The following is a 16,334-nucleotide window of genomic DNA, read 5'->3' on the forward strand; positions in this document are numbered from 1 at the left end:
GTCTTCTTAGTTGTACACATCTGGGCTACAGCTGGGGGTGAGGGAGTCATGGAGTATGTCAGGGCTTAAATGCTTCCATCCACTGGTTCACTCCCCAAATGGCTGCAGTGGCTGGAGCTGCGCTGATCTGAAGCCAGGAGCCAGGAGCCTCCTCCAGGTCTCCCATTCAGGTGCAGGGGCCCAAGGACTTGGGCCATCTTCTGCTTTCCCAGGCCACAGCAGAGAGCTAGATCAGAAGAGGAGCAGCCAGGACTTGAACTGGCGCCCATATGGGATGCTGGCACTGCAGGCAGTGGCTTTACCCACTATGCCAGAGCACCAGTTCCTACTCTCACCATTCTTTTTTTTAAAAATTATTTTTATTTATTATTTTTTTTTGACAGGCAGAGTGAGACAGTGAGAGAGAGAGATGGAGAGAAAGCTCTTCCTTTTTCCGTTGGTTCAGCCCCCAATGGCCGCTGCGGCTGGTGCACCATGCTGATCCGAAGGCAGGAGCCAGGTACTTATCCTGGTCTCCCATGGGGTGCAGGGCCCAAGCACTTGGGTCATCCTCCACTGCACTCCCAGGCCACAGCAGAGAGCTGGCCTGGAAGAGGAGCAACCGGGACAGAATCTGACTCCCCGACTGGGACTAGAACCTGGTGTGCCAATGCCGCAGGCAGAGGATTGGCCTGTTGAGCCACAGCGCCGGCCTCTCACCATTCTTAAGTGAAGTTGGCTGCCTTTTAAAAAAGATGTTTTCAAATTACCATACGTCTCCACTGATCTTCTCTATCATCGTGCTGGAAGTCCTGCTGCAGGCTTCGGACTGAATCTGAGAGGGCTTAAAATGACTCAGACCAGCGAGTAAAGTGCCCACATAGTGCCCTGGAATCTCAGCTCTTGCCCGAGATGGTGGTGGGCTGGGTGCTGCCCCAAGTCTCCCGATGATCTTGAAAGCCAGTGTGTTGGGATCCAGAGGCTCTGAGTTGGGATCGGAGCCCAACATGGCTCACCCATGTCTTTCTCTGTCGGGGTTGAGTGACAGACGCGAGTGGCCAGAGCCGTAAGGGGGGGAAGCAGTGGATGGCTACTCAGCAGGGAGACAGGGTCTCAGGAAGCCCCGCTCCTTCTCCTGCTCACAGTCAGACCTCAGCGCCCTCCCCAACCCCAGGGACTTTGATGTGAGCTGTGAGCGTTAGAACCCTAGGACTGAATGCCAGCTTCCTACTGTTTGTTTTCATCAGGGCTGACCCAGCAATTCCGTCTTGGTTCGGCTGATTTCACAGGCCATTCACAAACTGGGGTGAAAGAACAGAACTGAACAGAACAACTGACACTGACCTCAGGCTGGGCCCAGCCCTAGGGTCTTTCAAAGTCGTTTTATGTTCATCTTCACGAGAAACCCTGAGAGTTAGACACTTCAGTGAGCTCAGCTTTATTCCGAAGGAATCTGAGACCTTTCCTACATCACACGCCTTGCCCAGGGGCAGAGCTGGGGTTAAAACTCATCACAGAAAATCAAGGTTTGTTTGGACATCAACTCTGCTCCATCACAGCAACGTTGACTTTGAGTAAGTCTCACGTGGTGGAGGCTGTTTATTCTCCATTACAGTTGACTGGTTTAAGAAGGATCCTCTAAGACAATCCTGGCCTGTGAGATGAGACGTGAAGGGAAGCACACAGGGTTTCTTGGACAGTTAGAAAGAGTCATGTGGGGAAAAGTGTAATAGCTGGAGCCATGGCAGCCATGTTACACTTTGAGGGAACCAGCCTGAGGGAAGCAATAGCTGAGACTGGAAAATCAGAATACAAAAAACTTGAGTTCCTTTTTTCTTAAAGATATGTATTTATTTATTTTTAAAAAGTTACAGAGAGAGGGAGAGACAGAGTGGGAATGGGGTGGGTGTTCCATCTGCTGGCTCTTTGCCCAGATGACTGCAACAGCCAGGACTAAGCCAAGGCAAAGCCAGGAGTGAGAAGCTTCACCTGGATCTCCCACATGGGTGCAGGGGCCCAAACACTTGGGCCATCCTCTGCTGCTTTCCCAGGCCATTGGCAGGGAGCTGGACTGGAAGCGGAGCAGCTGGGACAGACCCAGTACCCATAGGGGATGCTGCCATTGCAGGAAGTAGTTTTACCAGCTACCCCACAGCGCTGCCCCCAAACTCGGATTCCTGTTGTCCCTGGAAAGATCATATGACCAGTCCTCCTCTAAGGGAAATGACCAAGATTCTTTGATTTGCATTCTCTCCTGTGTGGAGCTGAAGGTGTGCTCACCGATGCACCTCTCAAGGACTTTTAAAAACAAAGTCCTAGTGGGCAGAAAGAGAACACCCACGCCAGGGTGCACAGAGAGGCTGCAGGCTGGGATCAGAGAAAGGATTCTACTCCCAAGGCGGCCACAGACACGGGGGACTTCATGCACAGAGCCACGCAGTCTAATCCCCCCCTAGGACGCATGCACTCTGGCCAATTGTTTGGGTTTGGGCAGGAACAGAAGCCAAGACACGGTCAGGAGGCTATGGGAGAGATTTAGGCTAGCCGGCAGGGTGGGGGAGGAGGGAGACAGGGGCCAAAGGGATGGAGCCAGGTCCTCCAGGACTCGCGCATGGACTGAGTGTGGGGTTAGGCAAGATAAGACGACAGTCAGGGAGAGAGAGGAGCTGTGCACGCGGCCAGCGCAAACCTCAGCCTGGGGCCAGCCTACCACTGCTGCCCCCTAGCGGTGGGAACCTGGGTGAGATTTCACCACGTCACAGATTGTCTCCGACATGATAGGGATATAGCACGCATCCCTGGTTCCCAGCCTGCTCGCGGTGGCGCCTAGCCCAGCCTGAGGTGTAGCAGGTTCTTAGGGGGGTTCATTGAGTGAATGAGTGAGTGTTCTTGCGTCTGTCTCACTATGCAACGTTGCTTCCCGCAGAAGGAGCTGGAAGACCGTAGAAATGTGTGGGATTCCTTGCTCATGCCAAGGACCTTGGTGTCATGGCATCACCTGTCACTCATCAAGAAAACAAATCAAGGGGGGATCAGTTTGACTGCTAGCCAACACAGTAGCAATAATAAACATCAAGTAAACGTTTACTTCACCCACGTTTCGCTTGTCATAATGCATTTCAGAAAGGGACTCTAAGGCTGATTTTGATGGGTTAAGGACCTGGAAAAAAAATCCAGGAAAATCTGAACTCATGCATTTATTTTCTCTAGAAAGAAAAAAATTCTGTGTTCTGTAGGGAGTGTATTTTCACGGTTCGCTCTCCACGCTGCAGCAATCAATTGTTTATTTACATGTTTGTTTAGTTCATTTATTCATTAATCCTGTAATTATGTATTTTACGTTGTAACTCCAAATACCCTTCTAGTTTAGGGATATGGTGGCAAACAACAGTAGGCAAAGACCCTGCCTCTTGGAGACATGTTTTCAGCAGGAAAACAAACAGACTCAGTAAGCAAAGCAACAATGTAACTTAACACAGTGATCAGGAGATGGAGACGATGAAGCAGATGTGAGACAGGGAGAGCTGTGGTTGGAGCTTTCATTTAAGTGAGGCAGTGGACCAGAGCAAAGGGATGGCAGGTGTAAAGGCCCTGGGGCAGGGGGAAGGCTGAGCCTGCTGTGTCTGTGCTGAGGAGAAGGCTTATCCATGTGACTGGAGCGACCACAGAAGGGAGAGTTGGGGTGGACAAGGGACTCTGCCCTGGACTTCATTCCAGCGGGACTCGATTCATCGATTCTATGTGCAAACGATGGAGACCCACAAGGTCCTTCCAGCTGCTCCTAGGATGTGGAATTAAGAAATAAGGTCATTCTAGTGCAAAAAGGTTTTTCAAGGGATCTCCAAAATGTTCATGGAAAGTGCAGATTGTGACTAGAACTGTGATTGAATCCCAGGATTTTTATAGCAACAGAACTTATATTGTTAAAGAATTTCATTTTTAAAGATTTGTTTATTTGTTGGAAAGGGAGAGGGAGAGAGAGAGAGAGAGAGAGAGAGAGAGAGAGATCCATCTGCTGGTTCATTCCCCAGGGGGCTTTATCAGCTGGGGCTGAGCCAGGCTGAAGCCAAAGCCTGGAACTCCATCCAGGTCTCCCATGTGGATGAGCAGCAGAGGCCCAAGCCCCTGGACCATCTGCTGCTGCCTTCCCAGGCACATCAGCAGCCAAGACTGGAACCAGCACTTCAATATGGCAGAGGCTTAACCCACTGGGCCATAATGCCAGCCCCAGAATTTCACTTATTTACATTTTGTTTTGGAAGGCAGAGAGATAGAGGCAGACAGAGATCTTCTATCTGCTGGTTTACTTCTTAAATGCCCACAACAGCTGGCACTGGGCCAGGCCAAAGCCAGGAGCCAGGGACTCCATCTGCTTCTCCCACGTGGGCGGCAGGGACTGGGACTCAAACCCGGGCCGCTCCAAGAAGGGACTGGTCAGCAAATGCCCATCCCAGTGCTAAGTCTTTATCTCTGCTTTCTGGGGAGTTTGGTGCAAGATCTGGAGTAAAGATCAAAGCCCAGCGGAGGTGAGAGGGCACAGGCACGGAGGTAATGATCCACTGTGTTCAAACGCAGTGTGTGTGACCCAGCATGGTGGACGCCATGAACGTCCAGTCAGGGAGGGCGCAGAGCAATGCTTCCCTCTCCCAGGGCCTGCCTTGAACCACACTGTGTGAGCTGCGGGGCTGAACGCTGCCTTGCTAGCTTGTCCCAGCCAGTTTTGGGCAGCTGCCACAGCACACCACCAACCCGGGCACACAGAGGGAACAGACACTCATAGGCCCACTGCTTAGGAGGCTGAGATGTCCAAGATTAACAGGCCGTCCCCCTGGAAAGGGGCCTCGGGGCTGTGTCCCTCCATGGCAGCATGTTGCAGAGAAAGTGAGAGAGGGCACCCAACCTCACTCTGCTATAATTAGCATTAATTCAATCATGGAAGTAGAATCCTTGTGCCCTAAACATCTCTAGAATGTTCCACCTCTGGAAGGTTCCACCTCTAGAATGTTCCATCTCTAGAATGTTCCACTTCTGGAAGATTCCACCTCTGGAAGGTTCCACTTCTGTAAGGTTCCACCAATGGAAGAGTCCACCTCTCAACCCTGCTGTATTTCTGATGGTCAAGTTTCCAACACTTGAACCTTGGGGGATGCATTCCAACCATAGCAGAGCCAGCAGGAACTGGGCCCCTGCCACGGTGACCCTCTCCATGTTGCCACCCACCACGAAGACCGGATGTGTCCACCTGGGCCCTGAGCAAGGAAGGCAACCCTGGAGGAACGAGTGGTGTAAGAGAGCAAGCAAACATCACGGCTTGGCCCTGGGAAGCCTCATGATAGCTCGCTGCTGGAGCCCAGTCTTTCCTAGCGGATGGGGCCTGGACAGGGATAAGCAGGACGTGGAGCACATGACCTAGCCTGAGGAAGTCAGGGAGGCAGCAGCTCTGCAGAGGCTGGAGGGGCAGCTGGGAAGAGGATGGAGCTGGTGTTGGGAGCCTGGGGGAGAGCAACATCTCCCACAGCAGGTGTCGTCGGAAGCTGATGACAACGTGGTTAGGAGCAGAGGCTTGTGGACCACACAAGCGCACATTGGATGTCTGGCTCAGCTGCCTGCTGCATCTCTACCTCTGGGCAGACTCTTCTGAGGCTGTCTGAGTATCAGGTCCCCGGTTGCACAATCAGCCCGAGTGCACCTCCATTGTTAATACAGTGCTTCTTCAAAGCAGCGGCATTGTTAGATGTAGCTGCAGACCGTGTGGCTGAGCCAGTTTTTTTTTTTTTTTTTTTTTTTGACAGGCAGAGTGGACAGTGAGAGAGAGAGACAGAGAGAAAGGTCTTCCTTTGCCATTGGTTCACCCTCCAATGGCCGCTGCGGCCAGCACTGCGGCTGGCGTACTGCACTGATCCGATGGCAGGAGCCAGGTACTTATCCTGGTCTCCCATGGGGTGCAGGGCCCAAGCACTTGGGCCATCCTCCACTGCACTCCCTGGCCACAGCAGAGAGCTGGCCTGGAAGAGGGGCAACCGGGACAGAATCTGGCACCCCGACCAGGACTAGAACCCGGTGTGCCAGCGCCGCTAGGCGGAGGATTAGCCTAGTGAGCCGCGGCGCCGGCCGAGCCTGGTTTTTTCAGTGGTGTGGTGCAGCAGGCTAAGCTACAGCTTGCAATGCTGGCAACCCGTATTGGAGTGTAGGTTCGATTCCCGGCTACTCCGCTTCCAATTTGGCTCCTTGCTGATGCACCTGGGAAGGCAGTGGAAAATCTGTGTGTGTATGTGTGTGTGTGTGCCTGCCTCTCCCTCTTTCTTATTCTGCCTTTAAGCTAAATAAATAAAAATTTCTTAAAAAAAAAAAAGACTTTAAGGAGAGTAGAAAGGATTGGATTTTGCTTTGGAAAGACGCACCCTGGCTGCCATTAGCCAGGTCAGGGGAATCATTAGGGGACGCAACCTCATCCTGGCCCAGGAAGGGGGCAGGGCTGCGAGCCAAGGGCAGTGGGTGGATCTGTGCTCCCTGAACTCGTGCCCCTCTGTGTGTCAAGGCCCCAGTGCCATGTGCTCACCCATCCTCCGTCTGCCTGGTCCGCAGGACTGCCTGACCTATATTTATCTTTCCGAAGTGGCTGCTCTGGCAATGGCAACTCTGAACTTTCAACACTGCCCATGTCCCCAGGATTGTTGTGTTCTGGGTCACAGGTGGGCAGCCCTCGGAGTGCTGTGAACCAGGCTTCTTGCTGGGCTTTGTTTCCTGGGATTTCTGTTTGCTTAGTGGCTGGGCCCTTGCTAGGTGTCAGTTCACGAGGCCGGCTCTCCAGGTCACTGGTGCTCACGAGGTTGGCGCCTTGAGCTAATAATAAACGAGTCGCAGGTGAGCGGTTTGTTGGACTCTGGGCACCTGCTCCTAATGGGCAGAGACCATCCCTGTGGGAGCCAGGAACGTACAGGTTAACTTTCTTCTTCAATTAGCTCTGCATTTGCTATAAAGACATAACCCTTTATTAAGTTAATGAGGCATCATAATTATTAATTGCTAATTATTCATAGTCGCTTAGTCTATTGAAAAGTGATGATACCATTTAGAGCAAGATTTAAAGATATGCAAATATCAAAGAGCTTCCTTCAGATACCCAGCTCTTCTGTGCACATTTATTTATTTGAAAGACAGAGTTGCAGAGAGGCAGGGGCAGAGAGGGAGAGAGAGAGAGAGAGAGAGGGAGAGAGAGGGAGAGAGGGGGAGAGAGAGGGAGAGAGAGGTCTTCCATCCGTGGGTTCACTCCCCAGATGGCTGCAATAGCTGGTCTGCAATGGCTGGAGCTGTGCCAATCCAAAGCCAGGAGCCAGGAGCTTCTTCTGGGTCTCCCACGTGGGTGCAGGGGCCCAAGGACTTGGGCCATCTTCTACTGCTTTCCCAGGCCATAGCAGAGAGCTGGATTGGAAGTGAAGAAGCCAGGTCTCGAACCAGCACCCATATGGGATGTTGGCACTGCAGGTGGCAGCTTTACCTGCTACACCACAGCACCAGGCCCTTGGGTACTTTAAAACATTTGTGGAAAGTAGACTTAAAAGATAAGCTTATTTTGATGCAGTTTTTTAAAAAATTCTATGCTTAGGAGAGGTATTCAAATAGCTCATGGGGAACGCATGTTATTTTTTAAAACTGTGCACAGATTTTAAAAAAATGCATCGAAATGGACTTAGTTAATTTCATTTTTCCCATGAGTTTTGGAGGGGCTCTGTGTGTGTGCACAGCTATACGCAGGTAGGCAGGTAGGTAAGTACGCATGCGTCTGTCTATATCCCCTTCTCTTCTAGTCCTCCTGTGGAAGTCCCTGGCTGTGGATGTCCCTCTCTCAGCTCTGGCCCAAGGGCTCGTGGCTTCAGGACAGCTGGGAGCAAAGACAAGCCCCTCACAGGAAGCACCCACATTCCAGCACCAAGTTCCACCCTCTCTGTGTCACCCCGGTCCTTTCCCGGTCTGGGACTGCGAGAGACAGTGGTTTCTTGTTCCACCTTCTCCCTTCCCTGTGCTGTGTGGTGAAGCTGAAGTGGGATTCCTGTATCTCCTCGTTGGTTAAAGGGCTTGAGGTTAGCCAGACCCTGGGACCCAGTGACCGAACAAGGGACCCCGAGTCTCCTGGGCTGGCAGCCTCCCCTGGGCCACTTCCCTCGGCATTGACTCCTGGGCGCCTGTTCTACACTGCAGGCTGGGGGCTTTGGTTTTTGTTCATATACTTGGAATGAGCTCTCTGGACCCAGTGTCTTACAGAGAGAACCCCTGCTCTGTTTCAGGAGTCTGGTTGAGGAGTTCTGCGCGCTGATGGGAGGACCCTCTCTTGCGGTAGTCAGCTCTGCTTTTACTGAGATGGGACGGATAAGGCTGACCCCACCGGCGACACCCGTGACAAGGTCCACACTGACAGCTACAGGAGTTTGTGCAGTGGTGACAGCTGGGTCAGGCTCCCAGCGCAGCAAGGGCCAGCAGCAATGGCAGGTGAAACCAAGACAGCAGGCAGGCAGGAAGCACTGTTCCCATTTCTTAGTAACAGCTACCAGGGACGGAGAACCTTCTCGATGCCGGATGCTATTCTCAACAGTGTTGTTTATCACCTCAATTGTCCTTACTTGGCCATCTGTTTCTTCCCTTTACTGAGGGGACACAAGGGCCAAGAAGGGGACACAGCATTCCCGAGCCATGCAGCCAGGACCTGTGAACCTGAAACAGGTGCCCTTAACCGTGCTGGCTTTCTTTTGCCTCCCTTTAATGGGGTCAGATTTTGGGGACAGCTTGGGACATGGCCAGAGAAAGGGAAGGCGGGAGGGGTGTGCGAAGATGCTGAGTCCAGGGCTGTTTCTTGGGGGGGGTTGGTTCTAGGACACCCCCCCCCAGTTCCCTTGAAACCTCAAATTCACAGAAGCTCAAGTTCCTTGTGTTAAGCATTGTGGCGCTTGCTCGTAGTTTGTACACGTCCTCTTGTATTTCAAATCTCTGGATCACTGATAGGATCTAACACAACGCATTTGCTGTCAATAGCTATTTCACTGTATTGTTTGGGGAATAATGACAAGAAATTAAAGTCCGTGCATGTGCAGTACACATGCATTTTTTAATGAATATTTTTGATCTGAAGTTGGTTGAAGCCAGGGACGTGGAACCTGCAGATCCAACCCTATTATCTACTTGTCACTTCTCCTACAGAGAAGGGAAGGTGCCACAGGTTGTGGCGTGGATGTCAGCTACCATGGTTGCCAGAACATTGGCCAGGTCCAAGTCCCCAGAAATGAGGACTGTGTCAGGTTTCCTGAGAAGGAGGGGTTAAGGCTGTGGTTGGGACTTGGCTGCACAATCAGATGACCTTAGACTAAGGAGAGGATGGTGAATTGTGTCCGTAGATGCCATGTAAGCCCCAGGGCCATTGAATGGGCAAGAGAAGTCAGTGAGAGGGCACTGCGAGGCTCAGGCTGCGCCTGTGGATTCGAATATGGAGGAAGAAGACGAGGGACCGGAGCAGGAGGAAGGTTCTAGAAGCTGGAAAAGGTGAGAAGAGAGTATCCCGCCGTGCCAGGGCCACCTGTTTCAGACTTCAGCCATCAAGACTATGTGTGCTATTTTCAGCCACTGTTTTGGGTGGTAATTTGCTGTGTCAGCAATAAGATACTCAGAACACTGCACATTTAAGTCTCATGCATGGTTAAGTCACCACTTGGGATCCCCATGTCCCATACTTCAGTGCCTGGGTTTGAGTCCTGGCTGTACTTCTGACTCCAGCTGCTGAATAATAGGAACTCTGGGAGACAGCGGTGATGGTGCAAGTTCTTGGGTGCCTGACACTCACCTGGGAGAACTGGATTGAGTTCCCGGACCATGCCTTTGCCCCTGACCTGGGACTGTTGGGGGAATTTGGGGAATGAACCAGCAGATGGGAATTCTGTCTGTCTCTCTCTTTCTCTGCCTTTCAAATAAATAATTTTTTCTTTAAAAATCAAGTGCAAATTTAACTTAATCATACATTGGGTGGCAGATTCTTACCTATAAGAACCCAGGCAATGAACCAAGACAAAAACAAGCCTTGTTCTTAGTAGGCAGCCTTATGAAAGCATTGGGGAGAGGGGTAGGTGTTTAACAGAGGGGAGCACCACAAGGTTTCCCCTGGACAATGTATGGTTTATGCTCTTTGTTCTGACTTGTTATTAACCATACTCTATTTCACTTTCAAAAGTGTGTAGGTCTTCAGGCCAGCCTGTGGCACAGCAGACTAGGCCTCTACCTAGGCATCCTCTATGAGCACCAGATTGAATCCTGGCTGCTCCACTTCTGGTCCAGCTCCCTGCTGATGTGCCTGGGAAAGCAGTGGAAGATGGCTCAAGTGCTTGGGCTCCTGAACCCACATGGGAGACTTGGATGGAGCTCCTAGACCCCGGTTTCTGCAGCCATTTGGAGAGTGAACCAGCAGATGGAAGATTCTCTTTCTTTCTCTCTTTCACTTTTACTCTCAGTCTTTCAAATAAAAAAAACAAATCTAAAATAAAAGTTTTTAGGTTTAGATGACAAGTTGTATCCCTTTATTAGAGGAAGCTTGAGAGGTCAACACACAAATACAGAGAATGAACCTTGAAAGAATTTTTATTTGGGAAACTTGACTCTAAAATACGTGTTTTTAGACAACTGGGAAATTTGCATTAGATGAAATTATAATTTTGTGAGGCATAGGATATATAAAAGCATTCACTTGTCTTTGTAAGATGTTGCTCAAGTATTTAGGTGCAAATGGAATTGTGTCTGTGATTTTGTCTAAAATAACCCAGCAAAAATAAGGCATATATGAACCAAACACAGCAAAATGTTGATAGGGGTGGAATCTGGGAGGTGGATGCATGGGGGTTTCTGAGACTTTTTATTTTGTATCTGAGCACTACAAAAAGTTCATGGACAGGGACCTGCGCTGTGGTGTACTAGGTAAAGCTGCCACCTGCAGTGCCGGCATTCCATAAGGGTGCCAGTTCCAGTCCTAGCTGCTCTACTTCCAATTCTCTGCTATGGCCTGAGAAAGCAATAGAAGATGGCCCAAGTGGGAGACCAGGAAGAAACTCTTGGCTTTGGATCAGCACAGCTCTGGCTGTTGCGGCCAATTGGGGAGTGAACCAGCAGATGGAAGACCTCTCTCTCTCTCTCTCTCTCTCTCTCTCTCTCTGTGTGTGTATGTATGTATGTGTGTGTAAAACCCTGCCTTTCAAATATATAAATGAATTTTTTTTTAAAAAGTTCATGGACATACAGAGTTCAATGGTAAGTTCACTTTGGTGTAATTATTTTTGAAATGCATATGGATGGGGAATGCTCAAAAAATTCGTGAACAGTCCCTATGATGACAAAATACCTGTAGATTTTGAAAGTTTTTGCTCTAAAATAAAATGTCTGTGGTCCACAAATGGGTTGAAGTACCCTTATAGATGTTTGCATCTCACTATTTAAAAAAAAATGGAAACAGAGCACACCCAGCCATGTGCTTTCTTTTTGCTCCTTTTCTTACAATGAACCAGGCTCCCGTGGCTGGAGGTGATGTTTGGGCACCGAGAGGGGAACATGCCCCCAGCAGTCTTTTTTTTTTTTTTTTGACAGGCAGAGTGGACAGTGAGAGAGAGAGACAGAAAGAAAGGTCTTCCTTTCCATTGGTTCACCCCCAAAATGGCCACTGTGGCTGGCGCGCTGCGCCAATCCAAAGCCAGGAGCCAGGTGCCTCTGCTGGTCTCCCATGCGGGTGCAGGGCCCAAGGACTTGGGCCATCCTCCACTGCACTCCCTGGCCACAGCAGAGAGCTGGACTGGAAGAGGGGCAACTGGGACAGAATCTGGCGCCCCGACCAGGACTAGAACCTGAGGTGCCAGCGCCGCAGGTGGAGGATTAGCCTAGTGAGCCGCGGCGCCGGCCCCCCAGCAGTCTTTCAAGCCTAGCGGTACCAGCGCAGGGAGCAGTTCTTCGGGAAATACAATTAAGATTACAAATGCAGATAAGAAATACATTACCAGCTGGATTTTAGTTCACCGTTGCTTCTTGATTGAAATCGCATGGGGAGGGGTGGCTCTGGCTTGGGGGTAAAATGCAGGCATCCTGGCATACATAGGGACAGAGGGACACTGGGTGAAAGACCAGCTGTGGACCACTGCCTGGTGGGCTGTCCCACAGTAAATACAAAGCCAAGTTGGACCATTAGCATCCTCGTGGGTCCTATTCTATGAACAGTAACCAAGGGGTCCAGACATGGCTACTGTGGGTGACATGCCCCACTGTCTTGGCAGCCACTATTGAAGGCTCTGCTGCTGGCTGGCCCATAAGAGTCACTCAGGGTGGTCAATTAGGAATCAACCCAACAGCACTTCCTGGTTCTCTTGGAAAGGAGACCTCCTGTTGGCCCTGGCACTGCGGAACCGGGAGGGTGCGAACTAGGAGTTTCCAGAGACCATCTGGGCAACCAGGATCTGAGAGCCTGCTGATGATAAACTCTATGCAGGGGCATCAGAGGGGATCATGAGGACGGCTGTCTTCTCTGCTATATAACCTGAGAAGCTGGATCCCGGGACCTGCAGGTGGATCTGACTATAAGATCACACACGCTAATCACACAGAGACACACGCTAATGTGACTTTGCTGTTGTCAAGCTTTCTTGAGTTGGACTTTATATCCACTTGTAACAACCTGATGAAGGAATCCCGCCTTGGCTTATCGGCCCTCCCTAAGGCTCCATCCTCTGTCCCAGTGTTACATTTTATCCCTCTCTCAGGCTGGTCCTTGCTTCTTTCCCTGCCCCGGAAATTCCATGTATGCTGGGCCCTCAGAGCTGGGCTGGCCAACAGCCTCTGAGGAGCTCCACAACCAAGGCTCCCACGCCTGTGTCCAGGCTCATTTTGGAAAAGGGTGAGATCTTCTCTATTCTCAGAGTGAACTAAGACTGCAACAAAACCTCAGGTTACGTTAAACAGAGAGACAGACCCAGGGGGACAGAGTGGACCCTGCTACTACTCTGCAGAGAAAAGGTGGGCTGCCCCTCCATTCTAAGGAAGTTTCAAATGTTACTTTGTGATGAAGTTTCAAATGTTACTTTGTGATGAAGTTTCAAATGTTACTTTGTGATGGCCCGAGCCATCAAAGAATGGGATGGGCTAACTCATGGAGTAACGAACTCTCCAAGAGCCATGTGCATTGAAATAGCCTACTTGGCTGCCTTCGTTGGGGAAGAGGCTATTTCTGGAACACTGGAAGCAGATTCTGAGACAAGGACTGGGATGCAAGAAGTTCACTCTGTTGATGATTGCTAGAAACGCCCTCGGGAATAGGGAGGTGAGATAGGAAAGGGAAGGAAGCCAAGAAAAAGTCACGAGCGAGGCACGCAGTGGCCAAGAGCTGGACAAAGCCCCAAATTGGGTCCTTGCGGGCTGCGGGAGCTGGAGTGCGTACCCACCAAGCACTGCTCCTCGCTGGCTGTGGTTTGTTCCTGGGGTGTTAATGCTCAGGCACTTCCAGCCTGTCCTGGGCACTGGCCTGCCGCACACCGTCCCAGGTGGCGAGGCACAGGAGACTGCTCTTGTAACCGAGACCTGTCTGCAGGCCTCCCCCAGGCAGGCTGGGCCGCAGCAGCTGCCAGAGGCATCGCATTCAGAGCTGTCACTGAGCCCCCTGGGCCGGATGCTGCTTGGGCAGTGCGTTCCCTGGCATGCTCCAGGGTTTGCAGACAAGGGCTTTGAAAGGAAATCTCTAATTCCCACCCTCTCTTCACTCTGCTTTTTCTTCCAAATATCTGGCCTGCTTTATCCATTTCCTCTTCTCACATGGACCCTGAAGGCATAAGCCTGAGGGGCCCGCCCCCAGACAGCCTGTGCCATCCCTTCTCCAACTGTGTGCACCTGCAGGGCTGCCGTTGGGGAATGGTCTGGAGCCCCCAAGCAATGCCATAGGAGCACAGCAGATCCCGGGCAGCTCCGGCACTATCAGGATTCCCTTGGGTCCCTGCTGCCCCTTAGTGTTCCCACCTGTGGCTACAGAGTCAGTCCTTTCAAAACACCCTGACAAGAGCAATATTATTCTAGAAATTTCTGGTTGTGAAGCAACTTCACAGGCCTGGGCCATCACAGGGCTTTTTCTCTTTCCATGTGGACCAGCTGGGGACATTCAAACCCATTTCACAGATGCTTAGTCACCTGCTTTTCCACTGCCCACTGCCTCCATCTAAGCTGCTGTGGACGTCTCCTTCGCTCTCCTGCTTGGGATCCGAAGCAGGTTGCTGGGTTATGTGGGCTGAGAAGCAGAGACAGGCAGGGCAGCGGGATGTGGACGCAGAGCCTGGAGAAGCCACCCAGAGAACCGGCGGAGGGAGAAGGCCCAGCGGCTGGTGGAGGAGGAGGAGGCATATTTGTCACAGGGAATCACATTTTCCGCTTGAAATAGGAACTGTGAGGGAGCCACACACAGCAGAGAGGAGAGGATGAGGGATGACATGGCTCCTGTTTAATGATGGAAAATCCCATAATCCCTCAGGGGCACGGAGGACAGGGGATGGGGAGTTCCTTCTCTCATCATCTCGGAGTCACTTTGTTAAACGACCGAGAGAAGCACACCGCAGGGGAAGAGGTGCGCATGCGTGTGCTCAGAGTACTGAGAATGAGCTCAGGTTTCTTGTGCCTGCCTACACCTTCCTTCTGGGCTGCAACTCTGGCCTTTGGGTGGGAATACACACGTGCAAGTGAAACACCACGGAGCGATGGATGGTTGCTTCTCACAGGTCTTGACACCTCCTGATGTGACATGAGATGCTGAGAAAGAGGAGAGACAGCGTCGGGGACAGGGGAGGAGGAGGGGCAGAGAAGGAAGAAGAACAAGAAAAAAAAGGGAAAGTACAGCTGTTGATGACTGTTGTGGAATCACTTGTGTCTTTCCCAACATTCATCTCTCGAAGCCATAACCCCGAGTACCCCCAAGCCCAACTGTGCTTGGAGATGATGGCGTGTAAACCATACCTCGAGGTTGGACTTCAGTTAATTATGCCACCTGCTCTGTGGTATCTTGTTAGCTTTCCCCCAGCTAACCTATGTAGATTTCAGTACTGAGCCATGAGGTGTGGCTACAGCAAGTACTTAAAAATGGGGACCTAGGTTTGCTGGGTACTGGAGACTGGAAGTGTGTTGAGGGCCACATTAGGAGAAGCCAAGGTTGTGAGGAGAGAGATGTGGGTGTGAGAGCAGGAGCCGCTTCTGCTAAGGCCTCGGTTGACACTCGAGATCATGCTTTTCAGATCCGGGAGGGAAGCTGATCCCTGTTACAGAGAGAGCTCACAGAGAACTCCCCGTGTTTTATGGCAGGTAGAATTAGGGAGGGAAGGGTTTGCGTCCTTAGCAGAGGATATCTTAGAATCTCAAGTGTCGGATAAAGTCTTGAAGTGCCACCTGCTTTTTTTCTTACTGCTCCCAGTGAAATGCAAAAGGAGACAGGCTGAAGGAGGAATTGTTAAGCAAAAGAAGAAACTAAAACCAAAAGACGTCTGAAGAACCTTAAAAATCAAACCAAGATGGAGTGACTTAAGCTAACACTATTAAAAACAAGAAGTCACCTTTGCCCCAAATAAAATTAAAGTTTAAAAATTATAACCCTCAACTTTTTCCCCCAAAGCTAAAATTAGGTGCAGCTATAAAAATAAGGGACCCTATGCTTAGCTAGCTGCGACACTTGTGCCTGGCTGTGCTAAGACCTAACCCAGTTTGTATGCCTCCTAATACTCAAATAACAGTGTGGGAAGCGGGACGCTGCTCTCCCTCCAGGGGAACGAAGGGAGCGAGACGTTGTCCCCCTCAGGGTGAACAAGATGGCGCTGGCAGGGAACGGAACTGCTAAAGAAGTAAACAACAAAATGGCGACGAGGTGCATGCCTCCCACGTGATCCCGTAGCTGATTGGATAGAAGACGCATGCCTTTCACATGATCAGCTCACGGATTGGACTGCTGTGTGCATGGACACTATAGAGCTTTTGATTGGTCGCTGCGGGTATATAAACCGTGTGGCTCTGTGCTGGGGGCGCTCTCTGGACTCCCAAGTTCAGGAGGCCCGTCTGCGCAGATGCTGAATAAATCCTCTTGCTTTTGCATCAGCTGGTCTGGACTCTGAGTCTTTGGGGTGTGCCTCTCGACGTGTTAGCATCCTCACTCAGAGGGTCTAACAACGTCGAAAATTTGCAGCCTATCCATATTGTGAAAACCAAGAAGGCGTGTTTCAGAGAGCGTAGGACAAGCATCAGTGGATGATCACGCGGTAAAGAGATCCCACCCACCAGCTCAGTAGATGGAAGGGCCAGAGACCGGACAGAGAGAAAGAAAG

Source organism: Oryctolagus cuniculus, chromosome 19, assembly GCF_051225735.1.
Source record: "Oryctolagus cuniculus isolate XC-2025 breed Fujian yellow rabbit chromosome 19, ASM5122573v1, whole genome shotgun sequence".
In the NCBI taxonomy this organism is placed as follows: Eukaryota; Metazoa; Chordata; class Mammalia; order Lagomorpha; family Leporidae; genus Oryctolagus; species Oryctolagus cuniculus.